Consider the following 16542-nt stretch of genomic DNA (forward strand, 5'->3'; position numbering starts at 1 on the left):
GTGGGCACTGAGGGGCTGACTTAGGGTATTTTCAAAACTCACTCCAAAGTAATTTCAACTCTGGCATCTGACCCTTCTTCCTTTTGCCTCCATTCCTTCATCCTATATATATTTTTTATCATGACCTGTCACTTTATGCCACTTACTGGTTTATCTGTTAGTTTCCTTCCTTAAAATCAGGGACTGTATGGACTTTATTCAACTAATATAGCTGCTTAATAAATGTTTTCACTTTTAAATTAAATGAATCAATGAATAAAATATACTAACTAGTCTGATAAATTATACTCCAAAATACAAGCAGAGAAATTGCCATCAGGAGGCTATGGGATAGTGCTGGGACAGGACACTCAAGTGGCAAGCAAAGTGAGTCGGATTTGCATTTCAAAACTCTAATTAAAGTTCCTTTCTCATTCTTCCAAAGGAGAGTTTGGCCCTAAGGCTATTTAGGGGAACCCAGAAGAAAAAGCTGAAGCCTTTGCCTTCTTTCTTGCACCTCTAATTACCAGAGCACAAAATGAAGCCTCAACTTTAGAATTATGAAAGGCTTAGAGATCCCAAGGGTAGATGGACAGGTCCCAGCACAACAGAGCTTCTGGGGTCCAAGAAGCCAGGGAATAGAAGACTTGCTCCTCACAGAATCCTGAGAGAGAGAAGACCATGGAATTACTCCATCCTAAAGAGGTTTTCTCAAAATATTTATTCATTCTTCTAAGAGCCACAAGTTGGCCTGTGGTCCCAGTGATCAGAGTGAGTATCAGATGATCTTTATCGACCCATGTGCCCAACTGAACCCATCTTCTCAATTTACCTGCATTGACAGGTGGTTCTTACTATTCAAGGTATTTTGTCATCTCTTAATTCATGCTCAACATTCTGAACCAGCATTCCTTTCTCCCATGATCTTACACGGTTCTCAGAGGTAAACGTATTGAACCAACACAGATAGCTTCCAAATGTATGGTTTGTACACACAGTAAACATTAATCATGTTTAATACTTCCACAACTCCACTGAACCAGAATTAGCATCATTACAAACTGAGTATAAAGGGGGAAAGGCTCTGATGAGTTAAGGATTATTTCCCAAATTCCTCTTTACCAAAAAAGGACAGAAGTACAGGCAGAGCTGCATATCAGTGAGACTGTAGGAGGTCAGGGGGCTGTTCCAGCAGGTAAAAAACCCACAGCCGAGATGCACTGAGCATCAGGGGGACCTAATGGAAGAAAACAGTGACCAGTCATGGGAAATGCAGTTCTAAGGCGAAAGGACAAAGTAGTCCCAGGAGCAAGCTAGGATCCAAGGCACTGAGAGAGTAGACAACTATTAGGACCAGGACTCTATTACAAATAAGAGTTTGGTCCCAAGAGACCATGAAGGAGCCCACTTAATTGAAAAAGGCACAGGGGAGAGCAGACTCATTCTCCCCAAGCAGGAAGCCTTGGTGGTAGGACCTGAGTTGGACTCAGTCTGCGAGTGAGTATTAAGAAAGCCCAGTAGGAGACATTAGAACTCTTGCAGAGATAGGCACTGCAGCCTCCCAAGTATTAGGGTGGGAGAAATAGTAGATGCACAATTTGCCTGCCAAAAGACATCTCCTTGAAACAGGAAATTTGGAAAGTCTCTCGAAATGAGCATCATCATCTTGCTAAGGGCTAAACGTCACAGGCAACCTAAGAACTTATACTCATCTGTTTGCAAAATGCACACGCCACCGCCCAGGTGCCTCAGCATAGAGCCTCCCTCTCACTGATCTCTTACCTCTCTTAACCTTGGCACCTCTTCCTCTCTCTTCTTACCTTTCTCAGTCCTCTGCTCCTCTTCTGCAGCCCACTGGCTCTCAGGTACCTAAGAAACAGACGCTCTGCCTAACTACCACAGAAAGCAGATATTTATCCTATGCTCAAGTTCTGTGCCCCAAGTGAGCTCTTGTTAAAAACTTCCTGAAATTTTGAGGCAGTGTGAATGGAAATGTTGCCCACAGTCCCTTGTGAGATGAAAAAAAAAAAAAAGGTTCTTCTCTTCTACACTTCAAAAATAGCAGCAAACTTGGGAGAACAGGGCAAATTCACTTCTAGATTTAATCAGGTGAGTCCTCAGAATTCAAAAGTACTCATCTAATTGAAGACCTCTGTTCTATTCATTAGGATATCCAGGAAGATTATTTAATTTCTGCAAGACTATAAAGATAAATAAGGCCAATGAGTATCTCGCTCTTATTTATTGATGTACATCCAATGTCTAAACACTGGCGTATACGTAAGTCACTCAACAAACAGTTAAATGAGTTAGTGAATGATCTTCCTTTATTAACCTTTACCTGGATTTTGCAACTTTAAACTTGAAAAATTTCTTTAACACTAACTAAAACCTATAATTTAAACCCATCTTTAATTCATCTATGTTGGAGGTGGTGTACACATCTCATACCTCCAGAATACTTTTTATACACCCCTCTTCTGTTATTACATAAGTAAGCCCAAACCTTCAATCTCTCCTTAATAGTCTCAGAACCTTGAACTCTTAGTTCAGAATCCCCAGGCTCTTATTATTCCCTCGTTCTCCCCATCTCACCCTGCATGGTTTTCTTCACTTTCACTTTAGACTCCTCTTCCTGTAGCCTCTGGTTTAGCAAATAAATCACTGCATTACTGCGTACTTTTCAAGCTCTTGGTTAAAATTTAATTATTAATAAGATAATAATAGGATTTCCCTGGTGGCACAGTGGTTAAAAATCTGCCTGCCGATGCACAGGACACAGGTTCGATCCCTGGTCCAGGAAGCTCCCATATGCTGCAGAGCAACTAAGCCCGTGAGCCACAACTACTGAGCCCGAGTACAACAACTACTGAAGCCCTTGCGCCTAGAGCCCATGCTCTGCAACAAGAGAAGCCACCGCAATGAGAAGCCCATGCACCACAACGAAGAGTAGCTCCCGCTCGCCGCAACTAGAGAAAGCCCGCGCACAACAACGAAGACCCAAAGCAGCCAAAAAATAAAATAAATAAATAAATAAATAAATAAAATAGAATAAAAATTTTAAAAAAAGCAGTGACATTTAAAAAAATAATAAGATAATAATAAAGTGGTAACAGATATTTTCTACATTGCTCCTAAAGAAAAAGCAATTTATGTGACTTGGCGTTCACATAAATACCTTACTTTCTTATAAATAAACTTATATATTGATTTTGTTATAAGAAAACTAAAAATAAAATCTGCCAGAATAACGACAAATTACGATAAATTTAATTAATTTTGTGATTTATTCCATTTTGATGGGTCTGTCAAGATCATCTTTTTACTCACTAATAGAATTATGTGCATAGCCCAAAACATAACACATGGTAATAATTTCTACCATTTCATTGTCATTATGATTATCATCAAAATTATTAGATTGGTCATTTTCCTTTCTGCAGAGGAAAACATTCCTTTAAAATGTGGGAAAACATCCATTGAAGTTCTTTCCTAACCAGTAGCTTATACGCCTACTCTTGGTATTGTTTTGTAAGGAGTATAAAAAAGTGACAAGGGATATTGGGGTAGTAAGTGACGTACTCCTCTACTAAAAGTGCACTAATAATGAGGTGGATGGACCTAGAGTCTGTCATACAGAGTGAAGTAAGTCAGAAAGAGAAAGACAAATACCGTATGCTAACACATATATATGGAATTTTTTAAAAAATGTCATGAAGAACCTAGGGGTAAAACGGGAATAAAGACACAGACCTACTTGAGAATGGACTTGAGGATATGGGGAGGGGGAAGAGTAAGCTGTGACAAAGCAAAAGAGAGGCATGGACATATATACACTACCAAACGTAAGGTAGATAGATAGTGGGAAGCAGCCGCAGAGCACAGGGAGATCAGCTCGGTGCTTTTTGACCGCCTGGAGGGGTGGGATGGGGAGGGTGGGAGGGAGGGAGATGCATGAGGGAAGAGATGTGGGAACAGATGTATATGTGTGACTGATTCACTTTGTTATAAAGCAGAAACTAATAAAAAAGAAAAAAAGAAAAAAAATAAGAAAAAAAAATAAAAGTGCACTAAAACGTAGAGCCCTGAGGGGCCTGAGCTCTGCTCCAGTCAGTACAGGGGAAGAGATTCCCTCCCACCCTGCCCTGCTGAAGGCCTTAGAATCACAGGGCAGAAACAGGTTCATCAAGTCTTCATTGAGTGGCCTATGGCAAGAAGAGTATCCTACCAGGGACTCCAATAACTATTACTATGCTAATTTCACAGCAGGCCACCATTTTACTCTTCCAGAATTCTTCAACCATTAACTATAATCAGTATGAGTCTTTAATAGTATCTAGATACACTGCAATATTCTTGCCTGATTTATATTGAGAACAGTCACCTTTACAATTAAAGCTTGGGTTTTAGATCAGACATTCCTGCCTTGCAATCCTGTCAGTAACTTCATACACTTGACCTAAACTCTCTTTGGGTCTGCTTCCTCTTGCACAGAGTGAAACCATCAGTGCCTATGTGACTGAGGTTATTAATTTTAGGAAGTTGCCGGCACGGTTCCTGGCAAAATGTAGGAGCAGTGAAATACTGTCTTAAAATAGTCATCCGTGTGTTTTTCTTTATACGTAATCCTACTGCTCAATCATTTCCTGAAGGAAAATTGGAATTGTTCTAGGATGAAGACAAAGAAGAAGAAACAACAAATTTTCTGGGTTTTTTTCTTTACATTTCACAAGTAGGCTTCTGAAGCTGAACGAAGCAAGACATAGGGAGTTATGGGGTGAATTGTGCTGCCCCTAAATTTATACACTGAAGTTCTAATTTCCAGTACCTCAGAACGTGACTGTATTTGGAAAAAGGGTCTTTTCAATGTAGTTAAGGTTAAGTGAGCTGATTAGGGTGGGCCTTAATCAGATAACTACGTATAATCCAAGGAAAGACACCTCAGAAGAAATCAACCCTGCTGACACCTTGATCTCAGACTTCTAGCCTCAAGAACTGTGAGAATATAAACTGCTATTGTTTAAGCAACCCAGCCTTCAGTACTTTGTTATAGCAGCCCTAGCAAACTAATACAGAGTTTATGCCATAATAAGATCAAAAAGAATGGAGAAAGCCCCAGATGCCTCTGGCTCTGCAGGGGATAGGCTGAGGGTCATTCAATCAGGCAGGGTCTGGAAATGTGAAAGAGTGGATTGGAACGTTGGAGAAGGAGCCCAGGATGAGGAGACCAGATCTAGGGGAGATACATGGAAGTCAGTCCCTCTACAGAGAGATTCAATGAAGGTTAACCCATCTCACTCCTCTCACCATCACCCCCACCATCACATACATTCATTTCAATGCCAACAAAGTACAATGTCATGGAAGTTCACTGTAGATTTGACTTAATATTTCATTTTTATCATAAATATCAAGAAAGGTTTTTAAAGTAAAAATTCCAAATAATATTAATCTAGAAGAGGAAGAAATAGGCACTGTCTAGGCAGATGAATTGTTTAATTAAGAACGTCCTGGGAGGAAATGGAAATTTCATTTAAAGATTGAAAAAGAATAATTCCTAAAGAAAGGCAAGTTCATTAGATTAGATACTGCTAGATAGAGATGTAGAAGAAAGCTCTGGAGATTAATCTTCTGTTCAAATAATGAACTTCCTGAAAGAAAATCCTGGGAGAGGGCCTGTTTGAGATGTAAAATGAAATTAAATTAATTTTTTGTGTAATAGTTGAATTTTGAATGAGAACTTTAAACCTGTGTGTAATCAAAAGTCATTTTGCTGGTTTAGAGATATAAAAACACAATTTGTACTTCTTCACGCTAATCAATCATGCAGATATATTTTATTAAAGTGTTTCTATGGTATTATACTTAAAACCACTCATTCTAAAATTATCATTTTAGTGAAAAAAAGATAGTAAAACATTTTTTTGCTTCTATCACATTCCATTTATTCATTATTTTTCATTTAACTTAGAATATTTTTATCAGTCACTTATTATGTGCTAGGCACTGTGCTAGGCACCAGGAATACCCAATAAACAAGACAAGCACTTCTCTGCTTTTCTGATGCTTACAGTCTCCCAGGGAAGCAGACATTTAAACAAACAGTCACATGAATAATTATTTAAGAAAACTAATAGTGGGTAGAGGTACCAAAAGTAGGCCTCAATTTCAAAAAAAAAAATTCAAGTGGAAAGGAAAGGAAAAAAAATCTCCAAACAAACTGAATATCACTTTTAATATATAAAAATATATATGTAATATAAAATTTTAAAATATAAAAGTAATATGTCTCAATTACCAACCCTCCCTTCTTCAAGAACTTTTGAAAACTGAACTTTGCCTTAAACAAGTATTTCTTGCCTCGGTTTATTTCTAAATTTGATATATTTCTGAATGTAGATCCTGATCTTCCACATTTTGCTGGGAAATAAAAGAGGTGAAATCATTGCAAAATGGGAGAATTCAGAAACGTGCCCTCATTTTGCAGGAAAGATCAAAGTGACAGGGTCCCAGTTAGCGATCCTGGGGCAAGCACCTTAAGATTTTCTCTTCTTCCTCTTAGGAAGCACATTTTGTATCAGTCAGGATTCTTACTGGCAAGTGATAGAAGCTGACTCTGAGTGACAAAGCACAGCAGGAGAGAATTTGTTTGTTTAAAGATATAGGATATCTCACAAAATTTCTAACTCCAGGTAATCTTCCAGGGAAAATATTCAAAATTACACTGCAGAACTGATCTGATAGGGAAATGACTGCTACTGCCTCTAAGCAGCATATTTGCAACTCTTGAACTTGAAGTGGCTGCTACCACTTCCATCACCAACACTATTGCCCATCTGCATTTTGTTACTAGCTCCAGAGTTCAAGTCTGGCATGAGTGCCACTGAGTGGCGGAGCCTGGGATGACATGCCTATTTGATTGTCCCTGCACCATTACCAAACTTTTTAAATTACTCTAACTTTATGGAAAAAGTCTTAATATTTGCCTTGTGGATCTTTTTCTAGTTTTACAATTTCTCTGTATCCTGAGATTTAGGTGTATCCCTTACAAATAGATGAGTTTTAATTTTTACAGAGCTTGACAATTTTTATCTTTTAAATGGAAAGTTAGTCCATTTATATTTATTACAATGACTGTCATATGTAGACTTGTTGCTACAATATTATTTTGTGCTTACATTTGAACTGTGATTTTTCTCTTTCCTTTTTTGGCCTTTTTTTCAATTGAATGAAATTTTTATATTCCTTTTCTACCTTCTCTAGCTTGGAAGTTCTGCACTATATTTCTATTCAAGCATTACCCCCACAATTTAATATACATACTTATTTTAACAAAATATAGACTCTAGGAATCCTGGAATTTTCATATTGTTCCCAACTTCAATACTATCCTTTCTCTATCCAAAAAATTAAACATTATTGTTATTGTTTCATACTTTCAATATTCTTTTAGAATTACCCATTGGTTTACCAATTTCTTTGCTCACCATTCCTTCTTGCATATTAGATCTTTAGAAACATTTTTCTTTTACCCCAAGTACTTCCTTTAGTGAGGGTCTGCTAGACGCAAACTCTGCCAGTTTTTGTTTAGCTGAAATTTTCCTTATTTTGCTTTCATTTTGAAAGATAATTTCACTGAGTTCTAATTTGACAATTATTTTGACTGCACATCTATCTGGCTATTAAAAAGTTAGGTGCCAGTTGAATTACATGCTTGATTTTGTTTGTTTTCTTCTACTTTAAAAAAATCTCTCTTCCCCCACCCACTTTGCACCATTCCCTCCCTCTCAGTTTACAATTTTACATAATGTGTTTAGCTGTGAATTTCTTTTAATTTACCATGCTTAGGGATTTAATGAGCTTCCTGAATGTAAGGATTGGTGTTTTTGACCAATTTTGGAAATTCTCAGCCATTATCTTATAATATTCTACTCTTCCCCATTATCTTTCTATTATCAACTGCTGAACCAGGTAATTAGACTACGATACTTTTTTTTTTTAACTCTTATATGTGTTTTAACCATATTTTTTCATTTTCCTGAATCCTGGGAAAATTTTTCTTCAGATCTATCTTCTATTCCACTAATTTTCTCTTAAGCTCTGTCAAAACTACTGTTTAATTCATTTTTATATATTTAAATTTTAATTATTTTATTTTCCATTTCTTAGTGTTCTGTTTTTTCTCTTTTTCTACCTACCAAGAAAATTTTAATAGTCTCTTGCTCTTCTGTTAACACTTTCAACTCCCTCTTTAATTTCTGTAAATATATTAAACATATTTATTTTATGCTCTATGTTGATATTTAAAGTGTCTGTTTTGCTGCTCGTTCTAACTTATGTTACCTTATGTCCTCATGTATTTTGTGACATTTATGTTACTCATGTAACTTAATCTTGATTTGTGAGAAGTTTGAGGCCTAAAATGAAGGTTTTCCTGAGACAATCTGTGTTTGCTTCTACCAGGCATTCCCTGGGCATTACAATCCTAGGACCATTTTCACTGAAATCTCAAATTAATGGTTTTTGTTTATATTTTTGCTACATGGAAAGGATGAATCTAGACCACATATCTGTATGAGGATTGGATTATAGTTATAGATTTTCAAAGAACTGTTTCTTCCCCCTCACTTAGCTACAATGTTAAGATAAGCAAGATCCTTTACTGCCTCTTTCTGAAGAACGGTTTTATTTCTAGTTTACACCTACACTAAGGACATAGAAACATTTGAGTTTCTAGATGTATAAGGTCCTATATAGATTTAAATCTTACCGGTTTATAATTCTCATGTTGAGTGGAAAACTCTCAACAACTACCTTTTAAAATATTTCTCTTTCTCATTATTTTTCCTTTACCAGACTTTGGAATCTCCAATTAGGTGTATGTTAGATCTAGACTTTGCCAGTATATTCTGCATTTTGTGAAACCATCAAATTGTAAGTTCAAAGTCACCATGGTTTGTGTGCTCTCAAAAAGAACAGCTTAAATGTATACTCACCTCACTGGTTTCCCACATTCACTACTGTTTTGGCTTCTAAGGATTTCTGACTGCTTCTACTGGAAACATATGGCAACTCAGCAATACATATATTTCAACCCTCACGTCTAATTGTTTTCAGTGATATGCTTGTTCAAGGCAATACTGCTAGAAAAAGACTTCTCTGTCTTTTTCCATTTATTCTTTTTCTTCTTTTTTTATAATGACTTTAAAGATATCTGTAGCAACCTATATGCATTGGGAGTTAAGTTATCAATACAACAAATATAAAAGTGGGCTTAATTAAAACCTGCATTTTAACAAGTTTATCAAGCGATATGTATGATGTGTATATAAGTTAAAGTTTGAGAAGATTTTTATCATACATGAGAGGACCTTTGTCATAAGCAAATCCAATCAAGGACTCCTCTCAGAACTGATATATGCATTTTAGGGAGAAGGGCTTACTTTTCCTTTTAGATCTCAAGCCATAAGGATTTAAGATTGCAGGTGTGAGGGCCATCTTTCCTGCCACATAAAAAAAAACACCAGAAAGTGTACCCAGGCCACAAAGGAAGGAGGGTTATAAGACACAGCAAGATAGAATTCAAAGGATATTACTTGAGTTCCTGCCATGCTTGAAGTCAGAACCACCCTGAAACTCCCAGTTAAATGAGTCAATAAATACCCTTTTTTGCTTAAAATATTTTGAGTGACTATCATTTGAAACAGAGGTTTCTGAAATATATAATTCAGCAGTATCAGCCAACAAACACCAAATACCAAAAGATACATATATTTACCATTCTCGAGCATCATGCAGGAGACAGATTTAATTTAATTTCCAGTCTATTTCTGAGTCAGAAGCTTTGTAGAGGAAGTAGTCAATGGGCAAATGGATAAATATTATATCTCACTGTCAGGAAGAACATTTGTCTTCTTTTATATCATGCTAGTTTCCCCTCCTGTTCCTTCCCAAGTGTCTCCCAAGCCCAAGATTTCCAATTAGTTAATAAACCGTCTCCAGCTGTTCTCTTGTTGTGAAAATTTTAATAAAAGGAGGAAAATAAATTAGCATGCACCTGAATGCATTTAGACAAGATTTTCAAGTGGCTTTTTACTATAAAAATCTGAGCAACCCTACACAAATAAATCAATAAGCTTTGAGAATAGAAGACTGGAAATGAAGGAATTTCACCTTCACCTGGGTTAACAATATTGAATTAGCTAAGAGATCAGAGTGGTAGATAATTGCTAAAAAGGAAGTTTTTCATATAGAAATCACTGATACTGTCATATAGTGTTGAGAACAATTTCTATTCTCAGGAAAGACCAAGAATAAAATGTCTCTTTGCTACATAAACATGTGGGGCAGAAGGAAGTGATTGCTTTTAATCCTCTTGAAAGACCAATTAATTTTCAGTGGGTTCAACCCTGTTTTACCTCCTAGTATTTTATCCACTTCATGTAGGCAGTATTGGGGATGACATATATAGTCTTATCAAAAACATAAGACTTCTAAGGCAAAATGGAGAATTCAACATTTATTGTTCATGAGTCCTCAAAACCTTTATCTTTCTTTATCTGACCTGTAAATATGCCTTATGATAAATGACATAACAATTATTTAAATCATTTTGTTTCCTCCAAACAAAACAAAATGGAAATGTTGCATTAAACAAGCCCTATGTTTCTCCATATCTGTGCCTTTGCCATGTTTTTAGCTCATGGCATGTCTTTTGCCCTCCCTCTTATTTGTAAAACATACAAAATGACTCTTGCCTTAATACCTATACATCTTAAATGTACACCATTGATTAGACCTTGCTACCCCCACTGAAATAATTCTACAGTGCCAAGCATTGTGATTGTTTTACCCATATTAATTCACTTTATCATCAGAAGGACCCTATGAGATAGATTTTACCATCATCTCCCTTTCACAGGTGAGAAAACAGAGGCATAGAATTCACCGAGGATCACACAGTGACTAAATAGCAGAGCTGTGGTTCAAGTTATGCTACACTGACTGTCTAGCACAGTATTTTTCCAGAAACGACTGTTCCATCTTTAAGAGAAAATTTGGCAAAGCTGCCACATAATAGATTTACATGAGCACACACAACTTATTGTGCTCAGAAAACTCAATTCAAAAACCCCCTTCTTAATGACCATCCTCAGATTTTCCTCCTACCTATCCTTAATTCCCACTTGGAAATAATCTATGAACTCTTATGTGATTTCCTACTTTTAAAAGTATTTATCTCAGAAGTCCTTGATTTTAATTGTGTATATGATTTGTTGACCCAATGAAACTGCAGGCTCTTGAAAGTGAGAGCATTTTAGAATTAATGTTAGAAAGCTTCTAATGCAGTGTTTTGCATGGAATGCATGCTTAATAATCACTTGTTAATTGACTTAATTAATACTTTAGGCAAAAATTGACTTCTGCCTGAAGTATACAGTCCAAGCAGTTGTCTCAAATCTTTTGGGAAAAAGACAGGAATGATGATGATGATGGTGGTGATGATAATGATAATGATAGTGATAATGATAATGATGAATAGTAACGGTAGGTATATAGGAAGAAAGAAAGAATCTAGTACTGGGTAGTTCTGTGGAAAGTAACTGTTTTCCAAAATAATTTCAATAATTAGCTTTCTTGCAAATATCTACTACCAATATCTATGTAACCACCTCAATATTTTTCATTTACACTAGCAAGACAAATGTGGCTTCTTCCAATCTCTTATTGAGAAAAATTTAAGGTAAAATAATGAGATGATACATTTAAAGCTTCCTGAACTCAGTGGAGAAACAAGACACCTGTGCATTAATTCTTATGGCATATTTTTATTGCATATTTAGAATACTAATAGCAAGAAGTAAACATGATGACAATTATCTAAACAGCAATATTCATCTCTCTAATTTTCTAACAGCTTAATACTTAACCTAAAAAAAAAACACCAGTGGGCTTCCCTGGTGGCACAGTGGTTGGGAGTCCGCCTGCCGATGCAGGGGACACGGGTTCGTGCCCCGGTCTGGGAGGATCCCACATGCCGCAGAGCAGCTGGGCTCGTGAGCCATGGCCGCTGGGCCTGCGCGTCCGGAGCCTGTGCTCCGCAACGGGAGAGGCCACAACAGTGAGAGGCCCGCGTACCGCAAAAAAAAAAAAAAAAAAAAAAAACACCAGTGATATTTTCTGGCCCCTTTCTCAGAGATGGCATGGTGGTGAAAAGGTGGCCTCTAGTGTTAGATCTTTGGGCTCAGACCCTGGCACTGCTCTCTGGGCAGCCTCAAGTCACTTTGCCCTAGGGTTCCTCTCCTGTAAGACAGTAATGACAATTCCTGTTTCATAGAGCTGTTGTGAGGTTTAGATGATATGCTAAGCACTGAGAAGAGTAAACTGCATATGGAAAGCACTCAGCACATCTTGGATACTATTTTGAAGGTGTTTTATCCATAATATTTGTATTTCCCTAACATTATACAGTCATCAGGAAAAACCATTTAAAACCTAATTGTACCACAGAATTTTCATGCATGAGTAAAGATGTTGCCTGTTTGGTAATGTTCTCCAAATGACCTCTTAGTCGTTTATTTCCCTGTGAGCATTTCAGAGAAGGAAATGGCAATGATAATTATTTAATTTTTGATGTAATTAGTCTGTTCCGAATTCCTATTTATTTATGTATATTGTTACTTGCCTCATCAGGTCTTATGTCAGTATGACTATCATGTTTAATATCCTGCTATTAGTCTCCTGATGTAATGCATTTAAGACAGGCATGGTCATTTGTTTTGGTACTTCTAGGCAAGGAGATAATAAAATGAACCATAGAAGAAAAATCGCATGGATTTTGAAAATCTGTGATGGTAAAACAATATCTTTTTTAATTTCTAAAGAGCTGTATATTTTCAATTTAATTCATTCTTCCTTAGACTCTTAATGTGGTATAATTTGTATGTTAATTGTTGCCTCTCAAAGGATTAACTGGCTACTTGAAATAAATTTGGTGGATTTCCTAATTGTCCTAAATGATGGGGTGAAAAAAACACAGTAATGAAAACGAGCTACAGCCCACACAAAAAAGTTGCTAAAAGAACTTTCACATGCTTAATGGATATTAATCCATGGTTCTAGAAGAAATGAGCCTTATTTGGGAGCAGATTTCCCAAGCTAGTCACAGGATATTTAATGCTTCTTTGTGTCAACCCAGATGCTGAGGGAAGTCTCAAAGTCTAGCAAGGCCTCACAAAAGGTCTGGATCAAGCTGTTGAATAATTCAGATCTTGACCTTAGTTGTCATCTGGTTAAACACAGATTTGTAATTTGGATTACAGCCAAACACAAAGCTATATTCCTAGACTATGTTAAGATTTCTACATGGATCCATTCTCTCTAGTAGTTTCATGTGTCCTGATAGATCAATATGTTCCTTCTTGAAAACCTTCATTTTTTTTCTTCTGCATTTTATGGAATGAGTTACCAATGAAGCTTCAATTTATCTTCCCTTGACATTCATAAAATCTGGACTACCTGCTGAAACTGCAATGGGATTTTATGAATGTCAAATCACCTTGTATTCATCAAGAAAATAAGTGCATATTTGAATTGAGACTCTTCATAAGTTTGTTAATTAATGGGTAATACTCATATACTCATTTTTTTCTTCTTAATCAAGAAACCAAACGTAATTGCTTTTGCTGCAATTATCAATGTGCCATATTTCCAAGCTTTTTGACAAATGGTTCTATAAGGTTACAAATTGATTTTGCCATCATAATGAGTAACATAAACACTTGATCAAAATAATTACCTCTATATTTCTGGCATTTTCATGTTCCTTCCTTGGGGAAAAAAAAAAAAAAGCTAAAATTTTTCCTAGCTACCTCCTTCCCAAAAATGTAGAATCACTGAGTGAACAGATTTCTGCTTTTAAAACACCTGCAAAAATAGTTATACTCATGGTCTTCTTCCAAAGAATTTTCATCCTGTGCAGCACTATTTAGCAGTTAACACATCAAAGTCATGTCAAATTTTCCAATCATCTAATCTTCCTTTTACCAGAGGTAGGTGGAATACTGAGTGGTATTATTACAATTCTTTCCTAAATCGGAGATACTAAGATCTGCAAATGCCATACATGTGTAATAACTCTTCTTCATCCTTGTCTTTAATAAAAAGCTGAAATCACATCTGCATAGGCAAAATTAAGCCTCAAGAAGAGAAAAAAAAAATTTAAGCTGCATGTGTGAAGCAAACAGTATGGTCTTTGGAGTGAGCATACCTTGTCACAAGCCATAGTTAACTCTTTAAGCCTCTGACTCTTTACCTATGAAATGCAAAATAATAACATGAAATAATAATATCTAGCTTCCAGAACTATTGTGAGGATTAACTGAGATAATCCACAATAGAAGATGGGTACCTAATAGACATTCAATAAATGGCAGCTATTTTTATTAAATTTTTTCATGGACAGAATTCATCAGTTCCACCAAGGTCATTTAATCTGACTGTGTAAACAAAAACAGGAGCTCAAATGACAAAATAAAATAACCTCGGTCTAAGCTGAACCAGATCTCACACAAAACAGGAAAGGACTATTCAGAGGAAGGAAATAGAGTTGCTCTGATTACTCTCTGAATTGAATCCTACAGAGAGTCATTTGGGTAATTATTTGTCTCATTCATACATCACAGAATCAGCAATTCAACCCTTTCACTTAGCCATTTTCTTTTCTTTTATTCTTTCTTATATTTTCCAACTTCATAGGTATGTTTATGTGAAAGCCAATCAACACTGTAGGAAATGTTTTCTGATGCTATGTAAGTGATTTTGAGTTAGGGTGGTTTGAAATCAGGACTGAATTCTGAATTAGCCAGATTGCCTGCTTACAGTACCCACTTACACCAATGCCAAAATACTTGCTCAAATGCTTAATTAAGAAATCTCTACTTCCTAATCAACCCCAAAACTCTTATGATAGAGAAAATAGGTTATAATCTGAAATCTACCTGTGTTTATTTAGAAGATACTTTATATTGAAATTATGCATTGTCAACCCTGGTTTATTAGATTGCCTGGAGTCTGTGAATGGCGAGGGCATAACTGGATTGGAGTCAATGAGAAAGATCTTCAGCCAGTTGAGCACCACTGGAGTATTGTGCAGGGGCAGGTATCATCAACATGATACCAGCTCCTTCTATTAAACCTAGAGTGTCATCTACCACTGCTGACCCAACCATGACCAGCTCCATGTTTTGCTGCCAGTAAGGCTACTGGTAAGATTCTGACCACACTGCAACCAAGCATGCAAAACAGACCTCCTCAGACTGCAAAGCACCTTCCACTGTAGTACTCTGGTTTTAAGATAGCATGTTTCCCATATTCTGTGGCTTACTGAACCTGGACAATTCTGAAAACCTTTGACTGCTTACAGCTATGGTATCCATAAGCAAGGTCTCACCACAGTTATCCATGACTAACCAAAGAGAGGACTCTGATTCCTACTTCTTTATTTCAATTGTGCTAGTACCTGTATTAATCATTTCTACATTTCTACAAAGACTTCATAATTACATGTAATGGGCACATACTATTCTATAGAAGGTGAGGAGCAAACATCCCTCTACAGGTGGGCATTTAAATTATCAATACTTCTCTTCCCATATGATAAAGAATGATGCAATCATGATTCTCCTGTGAATAATAATGTCCTTTCTCAATATTTCCTTCTCAAGAAAAAAAGTTACTGAATCAAAGGAAGTAACTTTTTTAGAGTTTTTGATGTGCAATATTAAAATTATTTCTAAAAGAGTTGAGCCAGTTTATAATACAAACAACATAAATTAAAAATATCATTCTCATTTTGCATTCTACAACATTGGATTCTTTCAAATATTTTGCTAAAATATGTCAATTTATTCTTTTTAATCTGTATTACTTTGATATTAATAATATTCTTTTTTCTTTCATTTATTAATGTTATTATGGTGTTTTTGTATGTTTTGCTCATTGATCTGTTGGAATCAGAATGGTCTGCCTGATCTCCCATCCAAGTACTAACCAGGCCCGACACTGCTTAGCCACATAGCACAGGGAGATCAGCTTGGTGCTCTGTGTCCACCTAGACGGGTGGGATAGGGAGGGTGGGAGGGAGGGAAACGCAAGAGGGAGGAGATATGGGTATATATGTATACGTATAGCTGATTCATTACGTTATACAGCAGAAACTAACACAACATTGTAAAGCAATTATACTCCAATAAAGGGGTTAAAAAAAATGGTCTTCTTTATGCAAATCTTCATATTTTAAAGGTATTAACATTATTTCTGATATATGCTGAAAATATTCTTTCCCAATGTGTGCTTTGGCATTTTTTGTAGTTGTTGTTTTTGTGCTTCAAATTCTAGACTTAAATGAACAATCATTAACTAAGAGCTTACTGTGTGTCAGGCATGTAAGCAAGGGGCAGGAGCTGTAAGATAGACATGGTTGCAGTTCTCGTGCAGTTGCATCCATGAGGGAAATGTAACTATGAAGAATGCATTAGACAGGGATTTAAGTTTCTAAGCTTC

Source organism: Mesoplodon bidens, assembly GCF_964165515.1.
Source record: "Mesoplodon bidens genome assembly, chromosome: 2".
Taxonomy (NCBI): domain Eukaryota; kingdom Metazoa; phylum Chordata; class Mammalia; order Artiodactyla; family Ziphiidae; genus Mesoplodon; species Mesoplodon bidens.